The 14,431-nt window shown below is 44.5% G+C and overlaps 1 protein-coding gene across 5 annotated transcripts in view; it reads left to right on the forward strand.

Annotated features, from left to right (window-relative positions):
• The first annotated feature begins 716 nt into the window (after positions 1-716).
• The window catches only part of SPIN1 (spindlin 1), a 116,396-nt gene continuing 102,681 nt past the window's right edge, over positions 717-14,431 (forward strand). For 2 of the 5 annotated variants that reach the window (XM_063454945.1, XM_063454949.1), the window contains exon 1: positions 717-1,115. The gene's annotated coding sequence lies outside the window, so the exon portion shown is untranslated. The other 3 variants (XM_063454947.1, XM_063454946.1, XM_063454948.1) reach the window with 3 other exon arrangements.

The following is a 14,431-nucleotide window of genomic DNA, read 5'->3' on the forward strand; positions in this document are numbered from 1 at the left end:
ATAATCACACCCGTTACAGTCACACTCACTTTTTGGTGCAGCCCCAGTGCATCCGAACTATGTTGTCACCATTACAAAATTGCACAATTAAATATGCAAACTGAATATCATATTTAAAGAAATGTAAAAAGTCCTACCTCAGCTGTTATAACTTCTAGCAAAAATAAATAAAACTGGAAAAAACAAACTCAACAACCTTTCTACATTTCCACAAGTTTCATTGTAGTAGAGAAAAGCTACACACTGGCATCCTTGGAAAAATAAACTAGGTGCCAGAAGTTGATGTAATGCAGTAAGAGGTGATCTGTGCCAGCAGTGAGTGCGGCTACCTGTCTCGGGAGAGCGGCAGTGAGTGCGGCTACCTGTCTCGGGAGAGCGGCAGTGAGTGCGGCTACCTGTCCCGGGAGAGCGGCTGCCTGTCCCGGGAGAGCGGCAGTGAGTGCGGCTACCTGTCCCGGGAGAGCGGCAGTGAGTGCGGCTACCTGTCCCGGGAGAGCGGCAGTGAGTGCGGCTACCTGTCCCGGGAGAGCGGCTGCCTGTCCCGGGAGAGCGGCAGTGAGTGCGGCTACCTGTCCCGGGAGAGCGGGTCTGATCTGTGTTAGCGGTGAGTGGGTATCTCGCAGAAAGCGCCTGTCCGCCCGCGCATGCGCAACTCGCTACCACCGCGGCGCTGTTACATGGCGCATGCGCGGACGATCAGGTTCTGCACCAGCAAAAGAAAGAGTGGATCACTATTTGGCAGGAAGGCGAGGCCTAGACCTGGCAGCCAAGCAGAGTCTCACCGCGAAGGTGCTGGGAGCGCCAAATCTGGGAACCAATGGGAGTGGGTAGGGGGACTTGAAGGGACAAAACGAGAAGTGGAGCTGGCCGAGCGGCTCGCTGTGGGAAGCGGAGGGCGGGAGCGGCATTACCCATTACTGTCTGTGACGGAGCTGGGAGAGAGGGGGGAGAAATCAGCGCACAAAACATAGCAAATAGCAGGGATCCCGCAAGGAAACAAACCATCCGGAGGAACATTGGATTTTGTAATTTTTGTATCCAGGGAGGAGGAGGAGGATTATTTTTTTCTAAAGGAAGTCCTCCCCCCCTCCCTTATAGTCTATGCAGCCCTCCAGGTAAGTGCCAACTTACTGCCCCCATTCTTCATGTGAGAGCTGACTGTGTATAAATAATGTGCAGCCTTTGTTCTGTAATTGCAGCCTTGTGACAGTGCTGATAGACTCCCGAGCAGCTCCCTCTATACCCGCTCACAGCCAAATTATCCTGTTGCTCAAAAAGAAAACACTCTCTCCCCTGCTATGCTCTTGCGCCCCCTTGTGTTTCCCCCCTTACACATCTGACGTCACGGTTCCTTAGAGTGCATGACGTAACAACATTCCTTTATCCTTGCAGAACTCTATAGGTTCTCAAAGAATGTTGATTTTTTTTTTTTTCATTTTGAGAAACTAATCTTATCACAATCGCGTGTTCTCTTACAATTTCCATTAGATTGTACCAGTCAGTCCCCCACTCTCTGCTGTATTGGAAGTAGTGCTTTAGTTGGGTGTGCTGTCTGGGCATAGTTAGAAAAGAGGCCAAGGGGAGAGAGAGAGAGAGAGAGAGAGAGAGTGAGTGAGGATTGTGTGACACTAGTGAATAAAGCCAGGAAGGAGCAGCCTTTTTGCTGTCTGACTTGTCTGCCTCTCCAGTCTCCAGCTTTGGTTCCTTTGTCTGCAGCCTTCCCTCCCCTCCCCCTCTCGTCTCTTTCTTTGAGACTCAATCGCTTGCTGCTGCGGGTTTGTAAATACTGGACCAACACACAACATGGCTGACACTCGCCCTGCCTGGTAGGCTCCAATTTCCTTTCCTTGCGGCTTGTCTTGCTGCTCCTCTCAGCAGTGCGTGTCCGGTTCTCTCCCTGTACACCCCAATCCCCATTTTATCACTGAAGGGCGGTGAGCCCATCGGACGCTGCAGCCCCCTGTGGCTCCTCTGTTAGAGTGGCATTTCAAGGGTAAGCGAGACAGTCCTGCAAATCTCATCCACCATCCTTTCTGTGTAAGGCTTTACATTTACCCATCTGTAATTATTGTAGCAAAAGTTTTTTTTGGGGTGTGATCTGCGCCAGGCCTTGGTATTGAGCCAGGAGGTCTATGGATTTTATGTTCGCTCTAATGTTGTTATGCCATTCGGGGGAGGGGAGTGATGCACCAAAAAATGTTGGCACAGCCTGTCTTCTCTAGGCTTTCCAGTTATATGGTGTTTTAAGCATATGCCAATTCTCATTTCACGTATGTTCATTGATAAAATGCATGATTGCAAATACTAGGGATGGCAATAGCCTCTGTATATTTGGTCATGTGTCGATAATCGTTTTTTTGTTTTTGCCTGTGGTCTCTGTGAATAAGACATTTTATTGGAAAGTGTAATGTTCAGGTGTGTTAGTTTTCATGTGATTGCAGCCAAATTACTGACTGCTGTGTGCATGGTCTACAATTCAACTAGACATAAAACACCTTTTCAAGTCTTATTGGCTTTTGTTGGGTCACTTAAACTATCTTGGAAAAGGTAAGATTGTTTGGAAAAGACGTGTTTTTTTTTTTTTGTACAGATTTCTTTTCCACTTTTATGCTCCTCTGATATCATCATTTACAAATGTACTGTCTGTTCCCATGAATCATCCTTGAAAAGTGAACACAAGCACTGTTCATTTTAACCTTCAATAAGGCTTACTGCCAAATAATTTTCTTTTCATTTATTTATTTATTTATTTTTTGCATGTCTGCTTCTCTGTTTAGGTTTTAAAGTTTTGTGTGTTTTATTTTAAACCAAAGTCTGTTATCACTTGTAGACATTACTTGTTCACTATTTACATGGTATCATCCTTATTTGCTTTTTTTACTGCAGTGTTTTATTAAAGGGATTTTATAAGCACCAATACAATTTTGGTTTTATTTTCAGTCATGTATGACAACACCGTGTGTTCACTTTAGAAGTTCTATCTTCTGCCCTGTTAATTGATCTTTAATCATACATATAAGGCTCCTGCAGGCTATTAACATTACAGGAGATACTTAATTCTAAATTAAGCAGATTGTTTGTTTAATAAAGGAAGTTTAAAAAAACCTTAGATCTCTCTACAGCAAATTTGTAGCAAGACTATTGTATGTCACATGTAGAGGAGATGTTGCTAGTGTGATGTAATTCCAGTAAAATACAAGTTTAGCAGGCTAAGATTGCCACAAGGCATATGTATGTATATGTGTTTGTAGTATCAGTTAGTTAATAACACGTAGCTAAGATACTGTCATCACTGTACTGACCAGGTGCAGGAATGTAAGAACTGGAATTACGCGTCCCTCTCCTTTGTATCAGATGAGCCACGTGGTTAGACCGGATGGATGAGTTTAGACTCTATTCATTAAATAGGTTAAGGGTATGTGTGGGTGTAGTTAATTGTGGGAGGAGCTACAGTGCTATATAAGGAATGTACTCTATGTATTCAGGACTCAGACTTTGCTGTATTTTGGTGACGCTAGTCCCTCTGAGTCCCGATCGGTGATCCAATAAAGAATCTCTTCCTTCCTGAAGAAACCTGTGTCCATCTCTCTGTGCTTGGCTTCCGTCAGTTTCTCCGGTATCACTAGGATTGGGTAAACAAAGCGATTTAACTCCTGGACAGCAGATAATTGAGCAGTGAGACTGCATTGGCATGATTTATACACCAAAAACACTGAACTGAGATGTTTTAGCATTTATAGTGTCTATTTAAAGTTTGAAATATTGGATGTAGTGGGATCATGTCAAATTAGAGCAAAATGTAGTGTGTGTGTGTGTATGTGTATATATATATATATATATATATATATATATATATATATATATATATATATTTTAATTTTTTTTAAAAAAAAAATCCACAAACTCATAGTTTTTAAAATTTATTTTAATACACTTATGTTTCCGCATACTTCTGTAGCAATTGTCAGTGAATAGTAAACAAAGTCTTTGAATATGCAATAAGTAGGACATTTTTAATGTTCTGTGATCACATTTATTTGTAAAAAAAACATCTGCTGGTATTTGTGAAGCTGCAGATTGACAAAAAATCAGCACAACATTATATATATATATATATATATATATATATATATATATATATATATATATATATATATATAAAATATCATTTTTAATTTTTCTTCTTGTACAATACCTACATACTGTTAATACTGCATACTGGCTAAAACCAGTCATCTATGCTACAATAAGTTGATGAGGACGCTGCTCAAATGAGAACAGTATAGAAGAGGTGGTTATAAGAACACAATAGGAAAGGCATTGAGGGGATAGCAACCAAACGACAAGATGGGTTGTTGCAGGGTCTTGCAGTAGATGTGATCTACTTGGATTTTGCCAAGACATTTAAAACGGTTCCTCACAATAGGTGGTTGGTCTTCAAACTAAAAGAAATTGGTCTAGATTAATATTCTTGTTCTTGGGTAGAACATTGGCTTAAGGATAGAGTACAACGAGTTGTCATTAATGGTAAATTTTCAGACTGGACTAAAGTGGTAAGTGGTGTCCCTAAGGGTTCTGTTTTGGGATCGCTTCTATTTAACGTATTTATAAATGATCTTGAAATAGGCATCGAAAGCCATGTCTCAGTGTTTGCAGATGAGACAAAACGTTGTAAAGTAATAAAATGTGAGCAGGATACTGCTTTGCTGCAGAGGGATTTGGATAGATTGGAAGACTGGGCACTCAAATGGCAGATGAAATTTAACGTAGAGAAATGCAAAGTTATGCACTTCGGAATTAAGAATGCACAAGCAATTTACACCCTAAATGGTAGTGAACTACGGATAACCACACACAAGAAGGATTTGGGAATTGGTATAGACAACAAATTAGGTAGCAATATGCAATGTCAATCTGCCGTTGCTAAGGCCAGTAAGGTTTTGTCATGTATAAATAGGGGCATAAATTCTCGGGATGAAAATATAATTTAGCCTCTTTATAAATCGCTGGTAAGACCACACCTTGAATATGCTGTGCAATTTTGGATATCATGGCACTAGATAAAGTGCAGAGACGAGCTACAAAATTGATAAAAGGAATGGAGCTTTTTAGTTACGAAGAAAGGTTAAAAAAATTAAATCTGTTTAGTTTGGAAAAACGGTGCCTGAGAGGGGATATGATAACATTATACAAATATACTCGGGGCCAGTACAAACCATTATCTGGAAATCTATTCATAAACAGGGCTATACATAGGATACAAAGTCACACATTTAGGCTGGAAGAAAGGAGATTTCATCTAAGGCAAAGAAAAGCTTTTTTTACAGTAAGAGCAATAAGGATATGGAATTCTCTGGCTGAAGAGGTGGTTTTGTCAGTCATTACAGATGTTTAAACTGCAATTGGATCAATACTTACAAAAACATAACATACAGGGATATAATTTCTAATTAGTGGGGTAATAGCTGCTTGACCTAAGGAGACATCTGACTGCTATTTTGGGGTCAAAAAGGATTTTTTTCCTAGTTTGTTGCAAAATTGGAAGCGCTTCAGACTAGGTTTTTTGCCTTCTTTTGGATCAACAGCAAAAACATATGAGGAAGGCTGAACTTGATGCATGCAAGTCTCTTTTCAGCTATGTAATGGGAAATTAGGAGAACTGGAAGTTGAGAGTGGAGTGTGGCCCTTTAGGAGAAAGCAAGAGACAGGTTTGTGAAATATAAGTTACTCTAGGAGGCCATATGTTTTTCTGAAGAGATGGGTTTTGGCAAACTTCTTAAATGATTAAAGACTACTGTAGAGTCTGATGGGGTAGGCAGAATGTTCCAAAGGTAAGGAAACGCAGAAAAAGTACTGCAAGTGCGAGTTAGCAGTAAGGATGCGAGCAGTGGAAAGGCGAAAGTCCCCAGCAGAGTGGAGAGACCAAGTAGGGGCAAACCTACAAATTAGTGAAGAAATATACCAAGGGCTAGGGGTTAGTATTTTGAATTGACTTCTATAGGGTACATGAAGCCAATGTTAGGATTGACACAGGAAGAGGGGTGTGAGAGGAGTGACAGGAGAGAAAAATCAGCTTGGGGGCAGCATTCATTACAGACTGTAGCAAGGCAGTATGGCTTCTGGTAAGACCAATTAAAAGAGCATTACAGTAGTCCATGCGAGATATTACTAGAACATGAACAAACTCCTTGGCATCATCTTGCCTAAGAAAGGGGCTGATGCGGGCTATGTTTTTAAGGTGAAATTGACCAGTTTTAGCAACAGACTAAATTTGAGGCCAGAATTAAAGATAACACCAAGGTGGCAAGCTTTCTGAAATGGGCTGATGCGGATACCGTCAGCATGCAGAGAGGCCGAAAGAGGAGTCTTAGTATTATGAGGAGGGAAAAAAAGAGATTGCTTTCTGAAATTCAATCAGAGATGGAAGTATGGCAACTGGTGACGCGTAGGACAGATGTGAGATATATCTAGGAGTCATCAGCATACAGGTGGTGGTGGAATACAAGAATACAAATGCATTAATAGGTTTGCCAAGGGGGGGGGGGGGAGTATAAAGAAAACAAAAACAAAAGGGGACCAAGAACAGAACCTTGGGCAACTCCAACTTAGACATGGTAAGTAGGGGGGTGCTTTTAGAAAAGAAGATAATGAATGTTGGGAGATATAAGATGGGAACCATGAGAGGACAGTGTCACAGAGACAGTGAAGAGTTTGGAGAAGGAAAACATGATTAACAATGTCAACGGTAATGGAGAGGTCAAAAAGAATTATTATAGAGTAGTGGCCTTTGGATTTAGTCGTAATTTAGATTTTCTAACTTGCAATCAGCAATCTCAGTAGCGTGGATGGGTGAAAGCCAGATTGAAGAGGGTCGAAGTGAGAGTTGGAATTAAGAAAGCAAGCCAAACTGGTAAAGACAAGTCATTGTAGAAGCTTTGAGGAAAAAGGGAGCAGGGATATGGGCCGATTGTTGAAAAGGGAAGACGGGTCGAGTTGGCTTTCTAAGGACGAGTACCACAGTATCATGTTTTTAAAGGAGCAGGGACAATGCCAGAAAATAGAGAGCAGTGGAAGTTATGCATTAATGATGGCACAAGACAAGGGGTGAGATGGGACGAGATCAAACGGACAAGTGGTGGGAAAGGCACAGTCCTAGTGTGGTTGAGAAAAAGAAGAGCGAAGGGGACATAATTCTTTCCTTAACTGTTTAATCTTGCCCGTACAGTAAGGTGAAGAAGAGAGTTGAAGGTATCAGAGCCACCTGGGATTGTGGGAGTATGAACTAATAAGAGAGGAAAAGTATGACGTAGGTCCTGATGTGTGCCCCTGTTCCTCCCTTCCTACCTCTCTTTTCCTACGTGAAGGTCTGATTTCTATGAGCTAAGGAATGGCACACTCCCCAAGATTGGAATTCTATTCAGGTCTAAATTTTTACTTGCCAGTGGCTAGTGGGCAAGTGAAAATGTTGAGCCCTAGTATATGTACCACGTAACGTAATTTAAAATGCAAAAAAAATGTTGATTTCTGATTTAAATTTCTACTAAATTTTTAGGGTTCTAATTAATTTTAGCTATTATAGGAAGAAATATTCTTCCCTATTTCAGTCATGCCATTATTTCTTGTAATTTTTTTTTTTTTTACTCCCCCTCTCCCCCCCCCCAATATCCCTTTAATGAATTGTAGTTGTGTTCATTATTATTTTATATATTTTTTATTTATTTTAGACAGATGGTTTCCTTTTTGTTAGTAGGAATGTATTGATTATTAAAGTTTTGGTTATTGGGTCTCATAATCACTTAAGTTTGTGGTTCTTGTCCACATGCTTTCCGCTAATGACTGGCTTATCAATATGCTAGTCCCATGCCCATATAAAATGCCAAAGTGTATTGCTCTCGATGAGTAAAAATAAGATCATGCCTATTTGACTGTTTAACTTGAATAATTGTATGTGAGTATTGTCTTCCTAGCCTAAATGTCCCAGGTAGTTGTCACCGCAATGTAAAATACAACTAAATCCTTGATTAAATGTGGAAAAACTGGTAACCAAAATATTGATTTGTTAGATATATATATATATATATATATATATATATATATATATATATATATATATATATATCTCTACCTTTACCCGTTAAGGACCTAGGATTTTTTGAGATGCAACGCGTTTGTCCTTTTTGGTGTTTTTGCCATGCATTCATTCCACAACAATTTACCCCTTTCTGTTTAAGTGCACCCTTATTATATATTGATTTTTTTTTTAAATGCGGGATGGGGCTTTCTTTCTGTATCCTATATGTATACATAATGTTATATATATTTTTTTTTTACATTTATTTTTTTCGTTTTACCTGCAATAATTTCTACACACAAAGTGCAAGTAAAGTAACTCAAAATAGATCCACCAATCAGTCCTGATTGTTAAAATGCCCAGTATGTCCAAGATTTCAATACATGTTTTTATAAGTTATGAAACAAATACCTCAAGGAGTGAATTGCACTTTTAAAGCGAAAACTTTGCATAATTTGGCAATCTGAGATTACACAGTAAATAGTAGTCACAAATGCTACACGAAAGTATTATATTTGTAAAAAGTGCACCCACAGGCTGTGTAATTTAGAACATTTTGACACTTTTCATTTGATCAGTTTATCACAAAACTGTGTGTATGTGTGTGTGTCTGTTTAGGTTCCTGCCCCCCTCCGATCACATGATTGTTTTTTTTTTTTTTTTTTTTAAATCACCTTTTTTTTTCCCACGCCTTGCAGGTTTTGCTGTGGCTTGTCCCACTTCCATTGCCGAGTTTATCAATCTTTATGATCTCAGATAAGCCAACGCTTTCCTATAGAAGAGCATTTCGAATATATTGTGTGGTGGAAGCTCGGTAGAAATTAAATTTAGTAGGCCGAGATTTCCACGTGGCATATGTGTATGTTGGTGTATCAGTTAGTCAGTTACACGTAGCTAAGATACAATCAACAGTGTACTGAGCAAGTGCAGGAATGCAGGAACTGAAAACACTTCCCCTCCTCCATTGTTCTGAGTGAGCCATGTGGTCTAACAGGTAAGGGAAGTTAGGCTTTGTTCAGCTGATTGGGTAAAGAGTATATGTGGGTAGAGTTAACTATAGGAGGAGCTATATGCCTATATCATGCATCTCTTCCTTCCTGAAGAAGCCTGTGTCCACTTCTCTGTGCTTGGCTTCCGTCAGTTTCTCCGGTATCAATTGCGCATGTTCAGTATGGTAACATTCCGAGTGTCCATGCAGAGCACTGACACAGGACTCTCTCTAGTGGCCGTCTGAGTGACAACCACTAGTGGTCTTAGTAGGCAGCAATGTAAACACTGCCTTTTCTCTGAAAATGCAGCGTTTATATTGAAAAGGCTACAGGGACAGGCTATAGGCACTACAGCAGTGATGGCGAACCTTTATGAGCCCAAGTGCCCAAACCGCAATACATGCCAACTTTTTTTTCCTTAAAGTGCCAACACGGCAATTGCGTGTGCGTGCGTGTGTATATGAGGGGTGCTGTGTGTGTATATGAGGGGTGCTGTGTGTGTATATGAGGGGTGCTGTGTGTGCATATGAGGGGTGCTGTGTGTGCATATGAGGGGTGCTGTGTGTGCATATGAGGGGTGCTGTGTGTGCATATGAGGGGTGCTGTGTGTGCATATGAGGGGTGCTGTGTGTGTGCATATGAGGGGTGCTGTGTGTGTGCATATGAGGGGTGCTGTGTGTGTGCATATGAGGGGTGCTGTGTGTGTGCATATGAGGGGTGCTGTGTGTGTGCATATGAGGGGTGCTGTGTGTGTGCATATGAGGGGTGCTGTGTGTGTGCATATGAGGGGTGCTGTGTGTGTGCATATGAGGGGTGCTGTGTGTGTGCATATGAGGGGTGCTGTGTGTGTGCATATGAGGGGTGCTGTGTGTGTGCATATGAGGGGTGCTGTGTGTGTGCATATGAGGGGTGCTGTGTGTGTGCATATGAGGGGTGCTGTGTGTGTGCATATGAGGGGTGCTGTGTGTGTGCATATGAGGGGTGCTGTGTGTGTGCATATGAGGGGTGCTGTGTGTGTGCATATGAGGGGTGCTGTGTGTGTGCATATGAGGGGTGCTGTGTGTGTGCATATGAGGGGTGCTGTGTGTGTGCATATGAGGGGTGCTGTGTGTGTGCATATGAGGGGTGCTGTGTGTGTGCATATGAGGGGTGCTGTGTGTGTGCATATGAGGGGTGCTGTGTGTGTGCATATGAGGGGTGCTGTGTGTGTGCATATGAGGGGTGCTGTGTGGCTGTGTGTGTGCATATGAGGGGTGCTGTGTGTGTGCGTATGAAGGGCGCTGTGTGTGTGTGTGGATGAGGGGTGCTGTGTGTGTGTGGATGAGGGGTGCTGTGGGTGTGTGTGTGTGTGGATGAGGGGTGCTGTGTGTGTGTGTGTGTGGATGAGGGGTGCTGTGTGTGTGTGTGTGGATGAGGGGTGCTGTGTGTGTGTGTGTGGATGAGGGGTGCTGTGTGTGTGTGTGTGGATGAGGGGTGCTGTGTGTGTGTGTGTGGATGAGGGGTGCTGTGTGTGTGTGTGTGGATGAGGGGTGCTGTGTGTGTGTGTGTGGATGAGGGGTGCTGTGTGTGTGTGTGTGGATGAGGGGTGCTGTGTGTGTGTGTGGATGAGGGGTGCTGTGTGTGTGTGTGTGGATGAGGGGTGCTGTGTGTGTGTGTGTGGATGAGGGGTGCTGTGTGTGTGTGTGTGTGTGTGTGGATGAGGGGTGGTGTGTGTGTGTGTGTGTGTGGATGAGGGGTGGTGTGTGTGTGTGTGTGTGTGGATGAGGGGTGGTGTGTGTGTGTGTGTGTGTGGATGAGGGGTGGTGTGTGTGTGTGTGTGTGTGGATGAGGGGTGGTGTGTGTGTGTGTGTGTGTGGATGAGGGGTGGTGTGTGTGTGTGTGTGTGTGGATGAGGGGTGGTGTGTGTGTGTGTGTGTGTGGATGAGGGGTGGTGTGTGTGTGTGTGTGTGTGGATGAGGGGTGGTGTGTGTGTGTGTGTGTGTGGATGAGGGGTGGTGTGTGTGTGTGTGTGTGTGTGGATGAGGGGTGGTGTGTGTGTGTGTGTGTGTGTGGATGAGGGGTGGTGTGTGTGTGTGTGTGTGTGTGGATGAGGGGTGGTGTGTGTGTGTGTGTGTGGATGAGGGGTGGTGTGTGTGTGTGTGTGTGGATGAGGGGTGGTGTGTGTGTGTGTGTGTGTGTGTGGATGAGGGGTGGTGTGTGTGTGTGTGGATGAGGGGTGGTGTGTGTGTGTGGATGAGGGGTGGTGTGTGTGTGTGTGTGTGTGGATGAGGGGTGGTGTGTGTGTGTGTGGATGAGGGGTGGTGTGTGTGTGTGTGTGTGTGGATGAGGGGTGGTGTGTGTGTGTGTGTGTGTGGATGAGGGGTGGTGTGTGTGTGTGTGTGTGTGGATGAGGGGTGGTGTGTGTGTGTGTGTGTGTGGATGAGGGGTGGTGTGTGTGTGTGTGTGTGTGGATGAGGGGTGGTGTGTGTGTGTGTGTGTGTGGATGAGGGGTGGTGTGTGTGTGTGTGTGTGTGTGTGTGGATGAGGGGTGGTGTGTGTGTGTGTGTGTGGATGAGGGGTGGTGTGTGTGTGTGTGTGTGTGGATGAGGGGTGGTGTGTGTGTGTGTGTGTGTGTGGATGAGGGGTGGTGTGTGTGTGTGTGTGTGGATGAGGGGTGCTGTGTGTGTGTGGATGAGGGGTGCTGTGTGTGTGTGGATGAGGGGTGCTGTGTGTGTGTGTGTGGATGAGGGGTGCTGTGTGTGTGTGTGTGTGGATGAGGGGTGCTGTGTGTGTGTGTGTGTGGATGAGGGGTGCTGTGTGTGTGTGTGTGGATGAGGGGTGCTGTGTGTGGATGAGGGGTGCTGTGTGTGTGTGTGTGGATGAGGGGTGCTGTGTGTGTGTGTGTGTGTGGATGAGGGGTGCTGTGTGTGTGTGTGTGTGGATGAGGGGTGCTGTGTGTGTGTGTGTGTGGATGAGGGGTGCTGTGTGTGTGTGTGTGTGGATGAGGGGTGCTGTGTGTGTGTGTGTGTGGATGAGGGGTGCTGTGTGTGTGTGTGTGTGGATGAGGGGTGCTGTGGGTGTGTGTGGGGATGAGGGGTGCTGTGTGTGTGTGTGTGTGTGTGTGGAGATGAGGGGTGCTGTGTGTGTGTGGATGAGGGGTGCTGTGTGTGTGTGGATGAGGGGTTCTGTGTGTGTGTGGATGAGGGGTTCTGTGTGTGTGTGGATGAGGGGTTCTGTGTGTGTGTGGATGAGGGGTGCTGTGTGTGTGTGGATGAGGGGTGCTGTGTGTGTGTGTGTGTGTGTGTGTGTGTGTATGTATGTATGAGGGGTGCTGTGTGTGTGTGTGTGTGTATGTGTATGAGGGGTGCTGTGGATGAGGGGGGTGCAGCCATCCCTGGTGGTCCGGTGGTGGTAAGCACTGCAGGGGGAGGGATCTGTGAATCGGCTCCCCTGTCGTCCCGCGCGATGCTGTGTGGAGCGTTGCCATGGTAACGCTCGGCAACGCTCCACACAGCATCGCGCGGGTGGACAAGGGAGCTGCATCACAGATCCCTCCCCCTGCCTCCCGACCCGGAAGCAGAGTAGGCGCCTGCCGTTTCGGGCAGGCAGGTGCCTACTCTGCATTGATTGTGAACCTATGGCCGCGTGCCCACAGAGAGGGCCCGGCGTGCCACAGGTTCGCCATCACTGCACTACAGCATTAAGCTGTAGTGGTTCTGGTGACTATTGTGTCCCTTTAAAAAAAAAAAAAATGGCTCCTAGATTCCAAACAAATTTGTCAAGGCCTGCTTTAAATGGACATTTAAGTCCCCATAGGTTGTAATGCAGTGTGAGCAGGGTTAAATACCTGCTTATACCAAGGGATTATGGGTATCAATGGAAACCTAAGACTCCCCTCTATCATCTAAGGCCCTTTTTTTTTTTATGGTGGGCTGCAGAGGGACCGCTGAAAAATATGCAGCCCTCAAAGTAAGCTCTGCATACAGTTCTTTAAATCCATTCACAAAATACAGACTCCATTGTCCTTAAAGGGTTAAAAGACTTCGTTATTATAGTAAACAGTAAATTATACTGTTGATTTTAGTCTATTGCTAAATTCCGCACTATTTTCTGTACCCTAGGGGTGAAGCCAAGGTCAACAGCTACATTTCTGGTTAATATGTAAAATGATTGTCCTCTTTAAAGGACAGTATAGGCACAGAACAACTTTAACTTAATGGCTCATGGCTCAATTCACTGCATTTAGGAGTTAAATAAAGCACCTTGTTTATGCAGCCCTAGTCACACCTCCCTTCATGTGACTTTCACAGCTTTATTAAATACCTACTGTGACGAGACCAATCTCGCCACATTGCATTGGAGGAGCCTGGTTGCCTGCCTGCTGCCTTTGGATTATGGACCGGCAGCTAAAGGGTTATTTTTACTGTGCAGAAGGATTTATTTCTCCCTTTCTGCACAGCCGTTCGGTAGATTCTATCTACCGAACAAACAGCCTGTTTGCAACCTCCCCAGAGCCGTGGGAAGCCGGCCGGCGCCGTTAATTGGCCACCCAGGAGCTGGAGTGTGCTGCCAATTTACCTCCCTGAAGCTGCGGTTAACCGCAGCTTAATTGATTGTTACTGGGTGGCCGCTGTTACACTTAGCGGCCGCTAGGTGGTGGTGTTCTGGAGCTCCCCGGGCAGCCAGCGCTTTTCTGCCCGGCTTTCATGCACCAAACCCGGACACTTTTACGTGCAGGCACCGCTGAACCTCCAGCCCCTGGTTCTAATTCGTATGGATTAAACGAATGCATGCAAATTCGGTATTTTGTGTTGGAGGAATGTTTTAACCCAGATAGCCATGCCATGGAGCATATTAGTGTAATTAAAGACTTTGGCTCCATGGCAATTAAACTGTATTTGTGTGGTCTGAGTGCCATTCACCTAATAATGTGCACTCAGACCTGAGCTATCTGGGGATATGTGACATGTCTGTGTTTTATGTATAAAATGTGTCTTTATGTATTTTAAAGTGATAGTCTGTCTTTGTGTCCCCACGTGTGTAATGGAGTGTTGCCTTTGTCCTGGGAGATAATTGAATTACTTCTCCAGGGCAGAGGGGAGGAAGCCAGGATGCATTGTGGGGATGTTTTACTGCTGTATGTCTGTAATTGGTACTTGTCTGTCCGTTGTTACAGTCTCCCATTTGGTCCCCTAGGGGAGTGTCCACCAGGTGGGAGACCTGCATAAATACAGGGTCAGGAAGCCCTCAATAAACAGACCACTACTTGACCCTCAACACGGAGCCTTGTCTCGTTCTTGGGGGGGATTCACTGTATGCTGATAGGGACTGAGCTTTTCCTGTTCGTCTGCTAGCAGCTATTCGTGAGGTTCCAGTTTGGGAGTTTGGAGTG

The sequence above is a fragment of the Pelobates fuscus genome, chromosome 5, assembly GCF_036172605.1.
Source record: "Pelobates fuscus isolate aPelFus1 chromosome 5, aPelFus1.pri, whole genome shotgun sequence".
Classification (NCBI taxonomy): Eukaryota; Metazoa; Chordata; class Amphibia; order Anura; family Pelobatidae; genus Pelobates; species Pelobates fuscus.